The sequence below is a fragment of the Mustela erminea genome, chromosome 3 (genome assembly GCF_009829155.1).
Source record: "Mustela erminea isolate mMusErm1 chromosome 3, mMusErm1.Pri, whole genome shotgun sequence".
NCBI lineage: Eukaryota > Metazoa > Chordata > Mammalia > Carnivora > Mustelidae > Mustela > Mustela erminea.
In genome coordinates, this window is record NC_045616.1 from 26,512,068 (window position 1) to 26,529,703 (window position 17,636).

A 17,636-nucleotide genomic window follows, 5' to 3' on the forward strand; every position below is an offset into this window, starting at 1 on the left:
CGGCTGTGCTGGGAGCAAAGAGCACTCTCGCCCAGGCCTCTGGGCTTGGCCACTGGAGTCACCATTATTTCTGGGTGGGTAAACTCTCTCACATCACTTGGCTCCCAGGCTCGTCATTTGAGCAGACTATCATCTGCATGTCAATGAGGCTTAAAGCCCGTGGAAAGAATTAACTGGTCTGGGATATTGATGCAATTCTTCAGCAAAGGCAATAGAAAGGAGAGCTACCCTGACGGAGCTGATTGTCTTGGAGCAGATATAGGGTGAAGTAATCATGTTAATATTATGTGACTCAGGGTAGATGATATTTTCAATGATCAGCCTAGTAGGAGTTTAAACATGAAGAAAAACACAAACTAATCAAAAACAGTAAATGAAACATGCCTTTTAAAGTAGATCAACTGACCTTTTATTTATTTTTATACTTTTTTGATTCAGATTAAAGCCTAGGACAAATTCAGATTTCCTTCGGTTTATGAGCCATGTTTTCTATTGAGGTTTAAACCAACAATATTAATTTCCAGTTGTATTTCTTTTCCTTTAGGACTAATTAAAGAAAACATGTTTGTTTTTCTAGGCATCACTCCCAAATCTTCAAGTGCCAGGATATAAATTCTGGTTTTATGTTCCAAAAGAATGTTTAGGTTTTGAGATCATATAATCTTTCGTAGAATAAAAGTTTGTGGTGTGAGGGGGTGCATATGTTCTTTGCTCACAAGTTTCTCCTCATACCATAGACCTTTCTAGAAAGGTAAGCAAATTCCAGGCAAAGACTATCCTGTTAATTCGCCACGGGTTATTAAAATAAACACATACCAAATTCAATTTAGATTTAAAGCTGTGTTTCAGAGGCCACACATTTAATAGGTAAGATGTCTATATTTTCTTGTTTGTGTTAGCGTCCTTCATGTAAAAGATGACTTCCTCCAAAAATTCTTGAGAGAGCTGGATTTTCAAATTGATTCAAACTGCAAGATGGTAATAGACGATCTTTCATGATCTTCCTTCTGAGAAAAGTTGAAGCAAGTCTGTGCCAATCATGGTACACAGCGAACCGCCTTTCTCTAAAGTGATTAGGTTGTACACCCAGTGCACGATGCCAAAATTATGTCTAGTGAAAATGACCCTTGAATGCCCATTAAACTGTCCATGAAATCCACCTTCCCGTAAGCCCGGTGCTTTGTTTGAGTGTCCAGTGAAGTACACCCATGCTCTAGGAAAAAGTTACCCTAGAAAGGGCACCCAGCATGGTAAGATACCCCACACCATGAAATGCATGGGAACCAAGTCAGTGGGTGGGACAGCTAATTTCCTTTCTTGACTTGTTCATTATTAGGCCTAGACTCACGGAAGGGAAAAGAGAATGGAATTTCCTACACTAGGGCAGTTGCTTTGCCTTCTTCCCCCATTTCTCCGTAGAGTTGAATTTAAGCTAAATGCCTCCATGTGGTGACTGTGAAACCCCTAAGGGGCTTTTCTGTGCATAACACACCAATGGCCCTGTCTCTTGTCAACACCTGAAAAGAACACACATAATGAGAGATTTCAGTGGTCCGGACCCCAGCTCTGCTACTAGATAACATTTGATTATGGTTTCAGATAACTGCTTTTGAAGGTAGGTGGCATTTATGCACTTTTGAATATATAGAGATTATATTTAATACTATGCCAGAGTGTATTTTGGCAACGGTAGAACATTGTACAGTTGGCTTTGTTTTTAAAAGGTCATTACACAGTTTATATACCTAACATTAAAGAAGTTCTTTTCGATCAGATTGAAGTAATTGGGCATATTTTACCTAAAATGTTATCCATATACACAGACACACACACAAGCTTCCTCACATTACCAATAAGAACTTTTCTAGTTTGACTAGATCTTGGAAGATCCAAGATTTTTCTCCTGCTGTTCAGGGTTCAAAGGTCATTCCCTCAGAGTTTGGTGATAGTGGGATAAGCTTTATAGCTAACTTGGGATTCCTCCTTTTTCCATCTCCCATTGCTTCCTCACATCCACATATCCTGTGGCTATATACTTCATCTTCTACATAAAGAACATTAACACAGACAAGAGAGTATAGACACATGTGTCCATCACCAAGCCAAGGACTGTTGGCTCCGCCCTCACCACACAGTCTGGGTCTGGCCCTGGCATGGTGCCAGATGAGCCAGGGGAGCGTGAGACCGAACCACTGGGCTCCTGCTTAATATGTGAAGTAATACATGAAGGGGTTACTGTGTCCACCCTTCCACTCTGGCAGTCTGGTCTTCAGCCAGCCACATGTCTGATCTTTCTGAACATAAATCAACGCATGGTACTCTCCCACTTGAACCTGATCTTTGGCTTCCGTCCACATCAGAAGAAACTCCAGACCCCTTTGTGTGGGCTGGGTGGCCCTGCCCTGCATGCTCACACCTCTGCCTGCCTTTCCAACTCCATCCCCTCGGACTCCCTCCTCCTGTCCTGCATGCTGGCCTTCTTGCTGTATCTGCCTTTTTTTTTTTAAATTTAATTTAATTTCTTTTCAGTGTTCCAGAATTCATTGTTTATGTACCACACCCAGTGCTCCATACAATACATGCCTTCCACAATACCTACCACCAGGGTCACCCAACACTCCCCTCCCCTTCCCCTCCAAAGCCTTCAGTTTGTTTCTCAGAGTCCACCGTCTCTTATGGTTCGTCTCCCCCTCTGATTTCCCTCAACTCACTTCTCCTCTCCATCTCCTAATGTCCTCCGTGTTATTCCTTATGCTCCGCAAATAAGCGAAACCATATGATAATTGACTCTCTCTGCTTGACTTACTTCACTCAGCATAATCTCCTCCAGTCCTGTCCATGTTGATACAAAAGTTGGGTATTTATCCTTTCTGATGGAGGCATAATACTCCATTGTGTGTTTGGACCACATCTTCCTTATCCATTGGTCTATTGAAGGGCATCTTGGTTCTTTCCACAGTTTGGCGATCATGGCCATTGCTGCTATAAACATTGGGGTACAGATGGCCCTTCTTTTCACTCCATCTGTATCTTTAGGGTAAATACCCAGTAGTGCAATTGCTGGGTCTCTTGCTGTATCTCCTTGAAGGTCACTGTCAGCTCAGGCTCTTTGCCCTTTCCATTCCCTCTATTTATAATCCTCTTCCCCCACATTTTTCTGTGGCTAGATGCCCTTTGTCATGCAGAAAGAGGCTTTTCTTGACCCACCAGAATTAAAAGAGCCCAGCCTTCCCACAGTCACCCTCAGTCTGCGTTTTGTTGTTGTTGTTGTTTTAAATTGCCCTCATCCAAACCCAGAAAGATTTTATGTCTGCTTATGTACTTGTTGATTGTCTGATTAATCCTTTGGAACACTGCTGTCTCATATGGCATAGCCACCAGCTGCATGTGGCCATTTAAGTTTAAATGTAAGAAATGGAAATAAAATTTAAAACCAAGATTCTCAGTTGTACTAGCCTCCTGACGCAGGCTCCACAGTCACCCCATCAGGAAATGCAGGTAAAGAACATTCCCATCATTACAGAAAGATTTGTTGGCACTGCATTGAAATAGGTGTTCCCTAAGGGCACCAAGCCTAGGTGGCTGCTTCTGCTGAATGCCTGATGGCTGTGTGCTGTCTTGGGTGCTCAGTAGGTAAGAGGGAAGGAAGGAAGGGAGGGAAAAAAGGAGGGAGAGAGGAAGAACAGAGAGGCGGCAGAGAGCCTTACAGTTTTCAAGGAGAGAGAGCTTCATTTCTCCAATCCTTCCAGACCCCTAAGTTGACTTAAATTTCAGGATTAAAATAATCACTTAAATTTCAGGATTAAAATAATCAAAATGTGCTTCTTTTTTTTTTTTTTAAGAGTTTATTTATTTATTTGACAGAGAGAGATCACAGTAGGAGAGAGGAAGGGAAGAGATCACAGAGAGAGAGAGGAGGAAGCAGGCCCCCTGCTGAGCAGAGAGCCCGATGTGAGGCTCGATCCCAGAACCCTGAGATCACGACCTGAGCCGAAGGCAGCGGCTTAACCCACTGAGCAACCCAGGCGCCCCCAAAATGTGCTTCTTAAGGGGTCGTATTTAACCATCTTCTGGAATCCCTTTTCATACCCCTCTGCTGATCATGTTTTACCCAGTCTCCTTAGAGCCTGACTTTCGGGGACTCCAGCCTACAAATAAAGAAGTGATTTCTAGGAGAAAAGCTTACTTTTCCTCGTCTCTTTTCAACACAATAAACCATTTTCCTCCCTTTATCTCCAGGATGTATGCACAATTGTTTTTTTCTCTTACTAGGGCTCCAGTTCCTCAAAGTTAGAAATCTGGAATGTGTGTACCTGTAGGTTATTTGTGTAATTTTTTCTGAATTTACCTTTTTGAAAGCGTCTTGACAGGGTGTGGATTTGCCACCATCTCTGTCATGCTGGACTGGGGAGACTAGGTAGTGTAGCTTAAGAGCAGCCCCTTCCCCCCGGCTTGCTTCAGAGCTAAGACCCCTATAAATTGTTGCTGTGAACTTTTGAACTCGGAGAAACTTCTGCGTATATGTAAGAAGAAGTAAGATAATCCAGGGCTAAGAATTTGTGTCTTCCTCATAACAAATCACATCTAGGAAAAAAACAAGTTCGATTCTTGGCTTTTTAAGACTTTCTTATAATTTAATGTTTTAAAACTTATCCAGAACCCTTAAATATACTTCGTAGAAGGTTTTAAGAATGTATCTTAATATACAATTGTCTAGATAGGAAATCGTTCCATGTAGTAGAAATGAAAATTATTTTCACATAAGGATGGGTTCAAAAACAATTTTTGTCATTTTGACATTAAGACAGAGAAATTATTTAAGAACACAACAATTTAGTTAAATCATGTTCTGAAGCCTAGATAACCAGAAATTTAGTAGATTTGAACTGTCATAATAATGTCAGAACTTTTAAATTTTTGAGCAGGATTCTTGTCGAAGGTTTCATTGCCCTGAGTAACAACATGAGACGTTGAGATCTTGAATAAAACTAAAACACTTTGCCAGATCTACTGTGCTTTTCTCCAGCAAAACTAATGAGTTAGTGAATACTTCTATTTAATAAGATCTTACAAGAGAGGGGCGCCTGGGTGGCTCAGTGGGTTAAAGCCTCTGCCTTTGGCTCTGGTCATGGTCCTGGGGTCCTGGGATTGAGCCCTGCATCGGGCTCTCTGCTTGGCGGGGAGCCTACTTCCTCCTGTCTCTCTCTGCTGGCCTCTCTGCCTACTTGTGATCTCTGTCTGTCAAGTAAATAAACAAAATCTTTAAAAATAAAAATTAAAAAAAAGATCTTACAAGAGAAATAGAATAGCTAAATGGTGGAAAGTTGTATTAATTTCATTTTTATTGGAGAAGGTAGAGCATGAAATGCCTTTAAAAGCTGAGTGCTAAACATCCTGAATTTGTAGGCTTAGAGGTAAAGATCTGGTCTCTGACATGCGTTACTGGCCACAAAGTATATTCCCTTCAGCTCCTCAAGAGGAGGGGCATGTCATGCTGCAAGGATCTGAAGTACGTATGGTACATGCTATAGCTTAAAGAACCTCTTTTGGCAGACAGGGTTGATTATTTGCGCTTCTAGTGGGGCTCTTTCATACCAAAGTAGGGGAAACATCATTCTAGAGAGCACGTGCCACCACTTTCTCTAAGTCCTTTTTGGATTTTAACATTTTGATGTCAGAATTACTTCTGGCTCCCCGAGCCCCAAGTATTTAGTAACATAGCCAGCCTCTCTCCTCAGAATATCCCACAACAGGTGGTTATGTAAGAGTGCGTGGAAGTGCTTCAGATGTCTCGAGCCCCACCTATTGAGCAGAATGCCTGGAACCACCTTGGACCCGTACATCTTCTGTCCTCCAGAAATGACATTTCAAATTCTCTCTTTATTGGCGGCTGGTAACGAATAGTGTTGTATGAGCGACTGAACTGCAAACGCCTGTGGTTCCCACCAACTCCAGCAGTCTGCACCGAATCTGTTGTCTCCTTAGCCCAATGTGGAATCATCCTGGGCTCTCATTCCAGGGGGATTGTAATCCTTTCCCCTCCAGTCACTTCCTCTGTGAGCTAGTCACTTCTCCCATGTCTGCTTTCCCATCTCTAAAATGGGGATGCTTACACCAGCTTGGCCGAGTTGTTGGGAGCACTAGAAGTCAGGCATGTGAAAGTCCCAGCATGTGATTAATTGCTCGGAAAACAGGACTGTCTCTTTAGCTTCATGAAATTCATTAGCTGGAACTCTTCTTGGAGAAGAGAACTCTGTTTTTGGATTGCGTTCACTTAGCACTTAACTTTTATTTTGTCATGTCTCCAAGTATGCTCCCATGGAAAAAAAAAAAAAAAAGTATGGTTATTTGTACCAGAGCTCCTCGATATCTGAGAGTAGCCGGGGAGTGGAATAAAAGACCCTTAAAGTGAAGTCACTAAACACTGGAACATGTCTTCCTAGTAAAAAGTAAACCAAACCAACAAAACTAATGAGATTTCGTTTAGAACTTTGAATGAATTGGCAGTCAAGTCAACAATGCGTTTATACAACATGGCATCCATCATTTTGTGTTTGGCTTTGCAGCATATAACAATGGTCATTTTTACAGAGAAAAAGAGAGAGAGAGAGTGAGTTAGTTCTTGGGCTTCACCAACTGGCCCACAGCTTCTCTTTCTCATTTGAGAGTCAACTTATTCTCTTGTGAAACATCTATTAGACGGCCAATAAAGAGAGAAATTGAAATGTCGTTTCTGGAGGACAGAAGATGTACGGGTCCAAGGTGGTTCCAGGCATTCTGCTCAACAGGTGGGGCTCGAGACATCTGAAGCACTTCCAAGCACTCTTACATAACCACCTGTTGTGGGATATTCTTCTGAAGAGAAACATCTATTAAACCATCCTTGCTGACGGTGTTTCTGAAGTTACTCACGGCTGCAGCTTCTCTAGTGACCTGATGTATATTTCCAAATATTCCTTACCACCCTTGTTTCTGATTTCGGGAATACCGCATCCTTTGTAAGCTTTGCAGTTTTATTTCCAATCCACTTACGCTGTGTCTGTTTTGCACTGTTGGGGGAGGGTGTGTTTTAAAACCACCCACAGCCAGTGTAGGATCGACTTCAGAAGATGTTGATTTAATGGATAGAGAGCTTTGCTACTTCTAAGCAGGGGAGAAACACTTGAGCTGGGGGGAGTGTTTCAAAACTGTCAATTCATGACTATTTTCATGTTATGATGACTTTTATGTCACTGCACACCCTGGAAACTGTGGGAGGTTGGATAACCAGGCCTCCCTTTGTGGCACGATTGTCATTCCCTGATGAAGAAGAGCTGTATACCTGACCTGTAGGTCCCCAGCAGGATCTTTTTCAACATGTTTGCTCATGCTGGCCCCTGGGTTTTCCAGAACAGCTTTTCCATCGGTACCATTTGATCTTCTGCTTCCACATAATCAGTTCCTAATGACAGTCCAGACGTAGAAAAAGGGGGAAGGGATTTATCTTGCTTCCTTAGCCCTGTATTAGCACAATCAACTTTGACCATCTATAAAACTAGCCTGTATTGATTTTTTTTTCAATGACCTTCGTAGTCTACTACTGGAAGATAGACACAGTTTGGGGACAACTAAAAATAGCCGAGAATATGTGACTGTTCTGAATTCCAGCTGCAGAGTCCTGATTTCCAAATCATCACCGACCTTGATGCACTGAGTAATTTTACTTATCACTGGAGATATGTAGTTGATCTATACTGAGAATAAAAATTAAAAGTTACAACTAACATCTACTGAGTACTATTCTTACGACCTGGCCTGCATGATCTCATTGAATCTTTTGTAATATCCCCAGAGGTCAAGTGTGCTTCTGTAACAGAAGCTGTTAAAGACACTGAGTCCCAATCCCTTAAAAGCCTGTGAACATTGGGTGATGAAGTAGAAATCTAGCAAGAGTATGGGATGTTGAGTATTGATGTAAGTATTGAGTATTGATGTAAGAGTATTGATGTATGAATAAGGATGTTGCTCACTGAGGTATAAAGACATACCAGTATGGATCACCACTGTAGGGTGGTGGTGTTGGAAATTCAGGAATCTGGTGTTTTTGGAGCAAATGGAAAGAGTAATGATGGAGAGCCAGGTTTTTACTTTGTTAAGTTCAGCGACATGCCCGTGAGCCAGGGACTCAATTAGAGTTTGACGAAAGAAGCAGAGGTCCAACTGAGGCGGAACAGAGCATGAGCCATACTCAGTGGCCTTGGCAATGCCTCCCTCTCCTAACAATGATACAGCAAACACATGCAAATGGATTACATCATGCAGCTGGCCATGGCCAGCTGCACCTGGGGGGAGAGGGTTTGAAAAGCTCAACAAGGGTTTGAGACCCAGACAAAAGATGTGTCTAAGAGGGAAGGAATCTCTGTTTAAAACATTGCATTTCTAGGTATCACGGTTTCTGTTGTTAGTTTCACTGACTTGCTAGCACAGAATATGAGCAATCCAATTTGTCCCCTGTTGTCTTGTCTGCTCTACCAGGTGGCAGTGCTTCCTGCAAGGGTCTTGGTCTAGAAGTGACAGAGCTCTTCCTGAGACCCTGTGGAAGGTGGCTGAGATTGGCTGGGACCCCAGTGGTTGAAATTAGCTCCCTTTGAAGTACCTCGCCTGGAATAGTCAGGCCCAGGAAAAGGGAAATCGGGAGTAGAACTAGAACAAAACATGGGTATTAAAATTGAGAATCCCAACATGATTAAGGTACAGAAGGAAAAGGAAGGAAAAAAAACAAAAGCCCGATTTTCCATAACACCTAGAACAGTACTGGGAACTGATGAGGAGTTAAAGAACGTTTCTTGATTAATTTAAAATGGTTTGAAGCTGAACATTTTCCTAAGGAGACACTACGTAAAATATATCTAATAAAGAAAATATCTGTATTCAAGTTCTTACTCGGGTGTTGATGTAGATGTGAGACTTTGGATGCATGGTCTAGAAAATTGTATTCAAAACGTATTGTTTGGATCAACGTGTCCTATGCCTGCTTGTGAGGAGAATGGGACCCCCTGCCTCGATGGATGTTTCGCTAATGACTTCATTAGGTGTTTTGGTGTAAATGTATGGGTAGCAGTCAACTTTAGGTCATGTTGCTTTAATGTCAAAAAATAAATTTTGCCCACTGATTTTATTTCATTTATTTGTATTACTATTAGTTATTTATTTAATTTTCAATAAATTCAAAATATGCAGCAGGCAGAACAACTCAGGAGATACGTTCTCTCCTCCCAACACACCATTAGGAAGTTGTACTAGGCCTTAAGCAATTTTAGATGTAATTTCCTTAATTTGTAAGCTGATAAGATTGTGCCAGGCAATCACTATGTTTCTAAGTACTTCTTAATTTTCTTAGAAAAGTTTTAGGTTCACAGAAAAATTGGCAGGAATCTAGAGAGATTTCCTGTGTACCCCCGGCCGCCATACATGCCTAGCCTCCCCCATTACCAACATCCCCCACCGGAGTGGCACATTTGTTAACAACTGTTGAACCTACGTTGACACATCCTAAGTATCCAAAATTCATGGTTTTTCTCTTACACTCTTGGTGTTGTATAATGACATGTATCCACAATTACAGAATCATACAGACTGTTTTCACTCCTTTATAAATCATCTGTGCTCTGGCCACTCATCCCTCTCCCAGTACCTCACACCCCTGGCAACCACTGAATTTTTTATAGTTCCGCCTTTTCATCATGTCAAATGGTTAGGATCAGCCAGAATATGGACTTCTGGATTGGCTTCTTTCATTTAGTAATACGCATTTAAAGTTCCTCCATGTCCTCTGATGGCTTGAGAGCTCATTTGTTTTTAGTGGCGAATCATTTCCCATTATGTGAATGTACCCTAGCTTATTTATCCATTCACCTACCGAAGGACATCTTCATTCCTTCCAAGTTTTGGAATTGTGAATAAAGCTGCTACAAACATCCCCAAGCAGATTTTTGCGTGGACATTGTTTTCCACTTCTGTGGGTAAATATCAAGGAGTAGAACTGCTAGATCTCACGGTAAGAATATGCTTAGTTTTGTAACATACTGTCAAACTGTCTTCCAGTAGGGCTGTACCTTTTTTATTCCCACCACCAGTGAATGAAAGTTCCTGTTGCTCCACATCCTTGCCAGCATTGGGTATTGTCAGTGTTCCGGATTTAGGCCTTTCTAGTAGGTATGTGGAGGTATCTCATCATTATCTGAATGTCATTTTCCTGATACCGTATGATATGGGGCATTTTTTCATATGCTTACTTGCCATCTGTATATCTTCTCTGGTGAGATGTCTTTAAAGATCTTTGGTCCATTTTTTAATGGTTGTTTACTTTTTGTTTTCTTGAGTTTCAAGAGTGCTTTGGCATTTTGGACAGCAGTGCTTTCTCAGACATGTCTTACACAAATATTCTCTTCCAGTGTGGGGCTTGTCTTATCATTCTCTGGGAGCAGCCTTTCACAGAAGTACTTAATTTTAATGAAGTCCAGTTTATCAGTGATCTCTTTTATGGATTGTGCCTTTGGTGTCTTAGCTAAAAAGTATCACCGTACCCAAGGTTATCTAGGTTTTCCCCTATGTTACCTTCCAAGAGTTTCATAGTTTTGCATTTTACATTCACTGTGATCCATCTTGAATTAATTTTTTAAAAGATTTTATTTATTTATTTGACAGAAAGAGATCACAAGTAGGCAGAGAGGCAGGCAGAGAGAGGGGGAAGCAGGCTCCCTGCTGAGCAGAGAGCCGATGTGGGGTTTTAACCCAGGACCCTGAGATAATGACCTGAACTGAAGGCAGAGGCTTAACTCACTGAACCACCCAGGCGCCCCATCTTGAATTAGTTTTTATGAAGAATAAGGTTTCTCCATAGATTAGGTTTTTTGCATGTGGATGTCCAGTTGCTCCAGCACTGGTTGTTGAGAAGACTACATTTGATTCATTGTATTGCCTTTCTTCTTTGTCAAAGATTAATTAACTGTATTCATGTGGACCTATTTCTGGGCTAACTATTCTGTTCTGTTGATCTGTATATTCTCTTTGCCAGTACCACGCTATCATGATTACTATGGTTTAATAATAAGTCTTCAAGTCAGGTAATGTCAGTCCTCCAACTTTGTTCCTCTCTTTCAATATTGTGTTGGCTGTTCTGGGTCTTTTGCCTTTCCATATAGATTTTAGAACTAGTTCATTAGTACCCACAAAACAACTTCTTGGAGTCTTCTTTGTAGTTGCATAGAATCTATAGATCAAGTTGGGAGGAACTGACATCTTGACAATATTGAGTCTTCCTATCCATAAATATGGACTATCTGTCCATTTATCTAGTTCTTTAATTTTGTTCATTAGTATTTTGTAGTCTTCCTTGGATATTGTACATACTTTATTAGATTTTAAATACTTTTTAAAATTTTATTTATTTGAGACAGTGAGCAAGCAAGAGAGCACAAGCCGGGGGGGGTGGGGGGCAGAAAAAGAGGGAGAAGCAGACTCCCCACTGATCAGGGAGCTTGATGTGGGACTCGATACCAGGATCCTAGGATCATGACCTGAGCTGAAGACAGCCACTTAAGTAACCAAGCCACCCAGGCACCCCATACTTCATTAGATTTATATCTAAGTATTTCATTTTAGGGGTGTTAATGTAAGTAATACTGTCTTTTTAATTTCAAATTCCACTTGTTCGTTGCTGGTACGTATGTAACATATTAACCTTATATCCTAATCCGGCAGCCCTGCCACAACTGCTTATTCTAGGAGTTTTCTGTCAATTCTTTCAGATTTCCTAAATGGACACAATTTTCTTTCTTTTCAATCTCTGTAAATTTTTATTTCCCTCGTCTAGTTGCATTAGGTAAGACTTGCAGAACAATGTTGAAAAGTAGTGGTGAGGGAGGATATTGTTGCTTGATGCAGAGTTTTGTAAATACTATGAACTTGAGGAAGTTTCTTTCTATTCAGTAATTTTAAAAATAATAGTCTTCGGTGGTATTCACCAAGGAAAGGAAACACAAAAGAGAATAGTAGTAAAAAGAGGTAATGTAAAACATTTGAATGAGACTAGAGTTTGAACTTAAAATGATTCTCAGAAGAACTGGTCATTCTTACTGGTGGCTTTCCCCCCCCTCTGATTCCTGCCTGCTTTGTTGCCCTCCCCTGACCCTTGTCTGGTCAGTCTTTTTTGGTAAGTTCACTATTGTCAAATCTCCATCTTTTTCTTACTTTCTCCAATTCTCTCTGTAAACTATTTCAAACCATGAACCCTAAGTTTTTTGGAATAATGACTTTGATTTTATCATACATGCCCTTCCCCAAAATGCAATTATGCCCTATATTTATTTTAACTATATTAAACTATGATTTGTTTTGTGGTAAGACTTTCTGTAATGCTGGTACAGAAAATTTTGTATGCCTTCTGTGGCTAAACTAAAGTTAGCTTCTTACAAAAATAACCCTGTTTGGTTTCACTGCTTCATTCAGTGGACTTTTTACTCATCCAATAAATTCTTGAGTGCCTTCCATATGCCACAGTATGTGCTGAGCACTGTGGCTTATGGTGGACAAGACAAAGAATCTCATCATGAAGGAGACAGATACATGAGCAGATAATAGTATTGAGTTGCTATACGTGCTGAATGTAATTTGCTCAGGAATTTTGCACAGAGGAAAAGGCAGGGAGGTACTCTGAACTTGATGTCAGGTGCAGACTTGGACACTTCTTAGGAGTTACTTCCCAAGTCACTCCCAACGTAAGTCTTTAAAAGTATGTTTGTTTAAAAGCTAAACACAGTGAACTGGTCAACAACAACAAAGAGAAACTACTGTAGATATTCCAAAATAGGGCTTTGGTTACTTCATTGCTGGAAGAGCTGAAATACCAAACTATGCAAGATAGAGCTGTCCTGAGATCAGCAAAGGCAGAGAAGCCACCACCACTCCTTGGGCTGAAAGGGCAAACAAAGAAGGTCTGTTACCACCTTCAAGTTAGGATGCCTGTGCCTTCTAGTGCAAGTGAGAGTGCAAATGGTGCTAATAGTGCCTGCCTTGTAGGAGTTGTTGGCATGTAGGAGATACTGCCTATAGCAAGACGTGTGTGTGTCTGTGTGTGTGATATAAATATATATAGATAGACAGACTCTTACCAAGTCCTCCTCTCTACCTCTAATCTTCTGCCCAAGGCTGCCCTTGCCCAGCCCTACCAGGAAGCCAGTCAGCTGGCAAAGAGCTTAAGAAATACAGTTGTTTCTGAGAGAGTGGATCTGAGAATAAATAGGCAAATGAGTGCACTCTTCATTGGCAAATGAAAAGCCAGAGGTGGGGTTTGGACATTTTGAGGTGGTCTCAAGAAGGGGGGGATGTACACAGAGATAGTAGCATCAGCCCAAAGCCCAGGACATGGAAGAGCACAGGATATGCACAGACTCTCAGTTGGCGTTCTTAAAGTTTCCGGTGTGAGCCAGCGGTTGGTCGGAGGCCCTCAGCGGGGTTGGCTCCTTATGACTATGGAGGAATGGGCCATCTATCTCCTAGGCAGTGGGAAGACACTCAAGCATTTTCAGTAGGCCATCTTTGTGTTTTAAATCACCGGATTGTTGGGTAGACACAGAGAATGATTTTGAAGAATAAAAAGTGTACTAATATTTTGGCTTATAGTTTTGTCCTTCTCTATGCATTCAAGTAAGAAACAAGGAGATGAAGCTGTAATAAGAAGTGGTCAGAAGGATGGAAAGGATAAAAACTTAATTGAAAGGATGAGTGAATGTCAGGTGAGGGAGAGGAAGGGACTAGGAATAATACCCAAGTATTTTTGTTTAAAAGCTAAACACAGTGAACTGGTCAACAACAACAAAGAGAAACTACTGTAGATATTCCAAAATAGGGCTTTGGTTACTTCATTGCTGGAAGAGCTGAAATTCCAAACTATGCAAGATAGAGCTGTCCTGAGATCAGCAAAGGCAGAGAAGCCACCACCACTCCTTGGGCTGAAAGGGCAAACGAAGAAGGTCTGTTACCACCTTCAAGTTAGGATGACTGTGCCTTCCAGTGCAAGTCTCTAACCCTAGCTGAGCAAAGGAGGATGGTATCCCAAGTCAGGTTGTTTGAGTCGGAGACTTGTGGGAAAGCCAAGGAGGGATATCAAAGAGCAGGTGGCTGGCTATATGTGTAGGGGTCAGTCATTGAGTGGGATGTGGACCAAGACTTTGGACACACAGGGAGCAGAATATTGGAGCTGTGATGGAAAAAGAGAAAGAATGTCAGACAGGTCCATGGGATATTGGATTTAGTATTTAGGAGCTGATCTTGTTCTAAGGCATTTTTAGTGGAAAAAAAAAAAAAAGCAGTAGAAACTCAAACATGGGGAGTTAAGTCAAAGAACATGGGAAAGTGGCAAGTGTGAAAGTAGATGCCTCTTTTGAGAAATTTGGACAAGAGGAGGGAAAAGATGGGGTGGAATCCAGAGCCAGGATGCGTCTTATGTGTAGTGTTGGTGGGACTTGAGGATGTGTGTGGTCAGGTGCCATACAATCAGAGATGGGCTTTATCTTTAAAGAACTTAGTAGGGACAGAGACTCAGGGTCTTAGGGCTGGAGTCGGGCCTGGAGAAGGTCAGGGGAATTTTCTGCAGCTGCTTGCCGAGGAACTTAGCCCTATGTTGCGAAAACTGTGCATCCAGAAGTCCAGCCTTCAGCCATGAACCCATGTAGCTCCTTCCACTTACAAGCTGAAGGCACCTTCACGACTGTATGATTTTAGGACATAAATACTCAGAACACCCGTGGTTGTAGAGCACCTTTGGAATAGGTTCACAATCTCACTGACCCTGTGATCGCCCCATAGCTGTGTGTCAGCAAAAATGTACACATGCATACAAACCTAGCTGTATGCATTTGTATGCACTTGTACACTTACACACACACACACACACACACACACACTCACACGGCTAGATATATTTTGTTGTGTCTTGGAAAATCCTCATTGGGAGCCTGAGACTCAGAGCAGCTATGCCTCCACAAAGCTTTCACGATCCATTCATGACTGAAGCCAGGCATTCTTATAGCCTGTCCTGAAGAGTGTCAGATAGATACAGCCCCACTCCACCCTACTCTCCAGTTGACTGGGCCTTTCCACCCCGGATAGCCGGGGGTCTCTCCTCTGGCACCTCTGGCATTAAGGGGCAGAGCAACTCCCCTATGCCCCGGAAAGCTGGTCCTCTTCTTACTTTGGTAGCTTGTCCACTGACAACCAGGCTTCTGTGTTCTCATGTCATGCCTTCCCCAGATTCAGCCCACAGAGCCTTTCAACCCTGGGCTCTTCCGATCCACATACAGCAAGGAACGGTGCCACTGGGGGCCTTACACTTGTGGACTTTTCATCAAGACCTAGTTCTCAGATTCTCTCCTCTTTCCCTGCTCCCAAATTTCTTTGAGCCTTTAAATCCAGTATTTCTCCCTGTTCTGACTCAAGGCCCTGCCCACCCAGTGCTCTGTGGAGCCACACTGCTGTTAGGGGATTCCTGATTTGGGGATGTCTCAGCCGGAACCAGCTGGACAGGTTACTCGGGATTATTGAAGCTAATAATACCTTGTAGGTTATGGGGAGGATTTCAGGAGAAAACTTGTGTGTGAAGGACCCAGCTCAGTGCCAGCCTTAATCAATCTTCTCTGCCTTTCCCCGCCCCAGTGGCCTAGAGCTCTTACCCACATTTCCCAGCACTTAGCGTACTAATATAATTAGCAACATTAATGTATCTAAAAGGCAATTACCATTTAATTGCTCTGACCCCAACCAGCCTGAAGTTCCATTCCATTCACTTCTAATTTGGAGCTAGGGGGTTTTAGTCCTACCGGGCTGGTCACGAAATCACTGCCTTATAGAGAATTGAACAGAACTTCAGGCAGCCATCGATTACAAGGCAAAAGATTTGGTAATCCTCTCCATTTTGCTCTATATAAAAATGCAAATATCAATTTGCTCTTGGCCAGTGAACAAATCAGACAATTTCAAGCAGCAGCTTTCTGTGACTTAGTGAATTATGCTGCTTGGTTAGACCAGCCCCGGCTTTCCAGAAGGCGTGCCTTTCCCCATATGTGCTCTATGGATATTCATTGAAATAAATTAGTGCTCTTGTATAGATTCAGATTTAGAATCAAGTTTCAGGCATCTCGTCTTAGAAGACATTTATTTATATTACATACTCAATTTAAAGGAATAAATGCCCTTCCCTCAGCCTGCAAAGTTTGTTTATCTTAGCGCTACTGTGAGAACCTAACGTCCAATTGAAGGCCGTGTGTATTCTTTTTTTTTTTTTTTTTCCTCCTCCGAACCAACATCGCCTAAAGTAACAGCAGTCTCTAATCAAGGGAAACCCGAAGTACTTTGAGACTTTTGAATCCCAGTCTTTAATATTAGAACTGCATATGTGTGTTTGAGGAAACCTAGATTGCCCTAAGCCACACGGAAAGCATTGACATCTGAACCGCTCCACATGTGATTGGGAGCTTAAGGAAAATCTAAATAACTCGAGCAGTTTGTGATTTGGAAAACAGCCTGGGCCATATAAATTTCCCCCCTTCTTTCTTTTCCTGTTAAATCTAACGCCAAAGTAAATGGAAGCCGTGGAGAACCTTTGAACTCCTCAGTTCTCCAGTGACCTCAGTGAGGCTGAATTGGCAGAAGCAGTGATGCATTTCCAAAGGAAGGCTTTTTTTTTTCCCTTCCCTCCTTGAAATGCACACGTGACCATTACCTCCCCAGGTGGAATATGCGGGTTTGCAGCTGGCCCTCCCCAGCTCTGCGCTGCACTGGCCCCGTGCTGCCTCTGCGAAATGGGCTTTGCGCAGTCAGGAGCTCCTTGCTGCAGCATTGGGGCTCCCTGGACTTGGCCCCCGGGCTTCTTAGCACCACTGCCTCACAATTCAGGCATTTTTTTCCCCTTGCTTCTCCTTTGGAAAGAGCTGTTGGAAGCAAGAGGTCTGGAACGTATCCACCTGTTGCTGCCAGTTTCAGCAAGCTCTTCACTTGTCCCAGCTCCCCTTTCCTTTTTTATGAACTGGAGAATGAAAAAAAAAAAAATAGCCATGCCCACGAGAGTCCCTTTCTCTGAATGTCTTATTCTTGTCCTTGTGACCAGTTTATCTTGTATGATGCGTTATTTATGCATAATTAATAATTACCTGTAAAATATATCTTAGGACAAATGACCTTACATATTTAATGTGTGTATGTATATGTAATACAGTATATATATTCTGTTGTATTACATATATATTCATATATATTCTGTTATATTACATATATACATATTACACATGACTAGACCATTTTTTGCCTCTCAAAGGCAGGGACGGGGCAGTGGACATTCTCAGACGTGTGATTCCTTAGGAAGGCATCTCTTCAGCCCTTCTGTGCCATCGGTAAAGAAGAGTACTATCCATCCATCTAGACAATATTCACCAAAATGTTTACTACCCGACCCCCTTTTTTTAGACAGATCACAAGTAGGCAGGCAGAGAGAGAGAAGGAAGCAGGCTCCCTGCTGAGCAGAGAGCCCGGTGCAGGGCTCAATACCAGGACGCTGGGATCCTGACCTGAGCCGAAGGCAGAGGCTTTAACCCACTGAGCCA

General features: G+C 42.1%; 1 protein-coding gene across 6 annotated transcripts in view; it reads left to right on the forward strand.

Moving 5' to 3' along the window:
- Positions 1 to 17,636, forward strand: part of SNCAIP (synuclein alpha interacting protein) — a 159,905-nt gene that overhangs the window by 43,657 nt on the left and 98,612 nt on the right. The window lies entirely within an intron of this gene.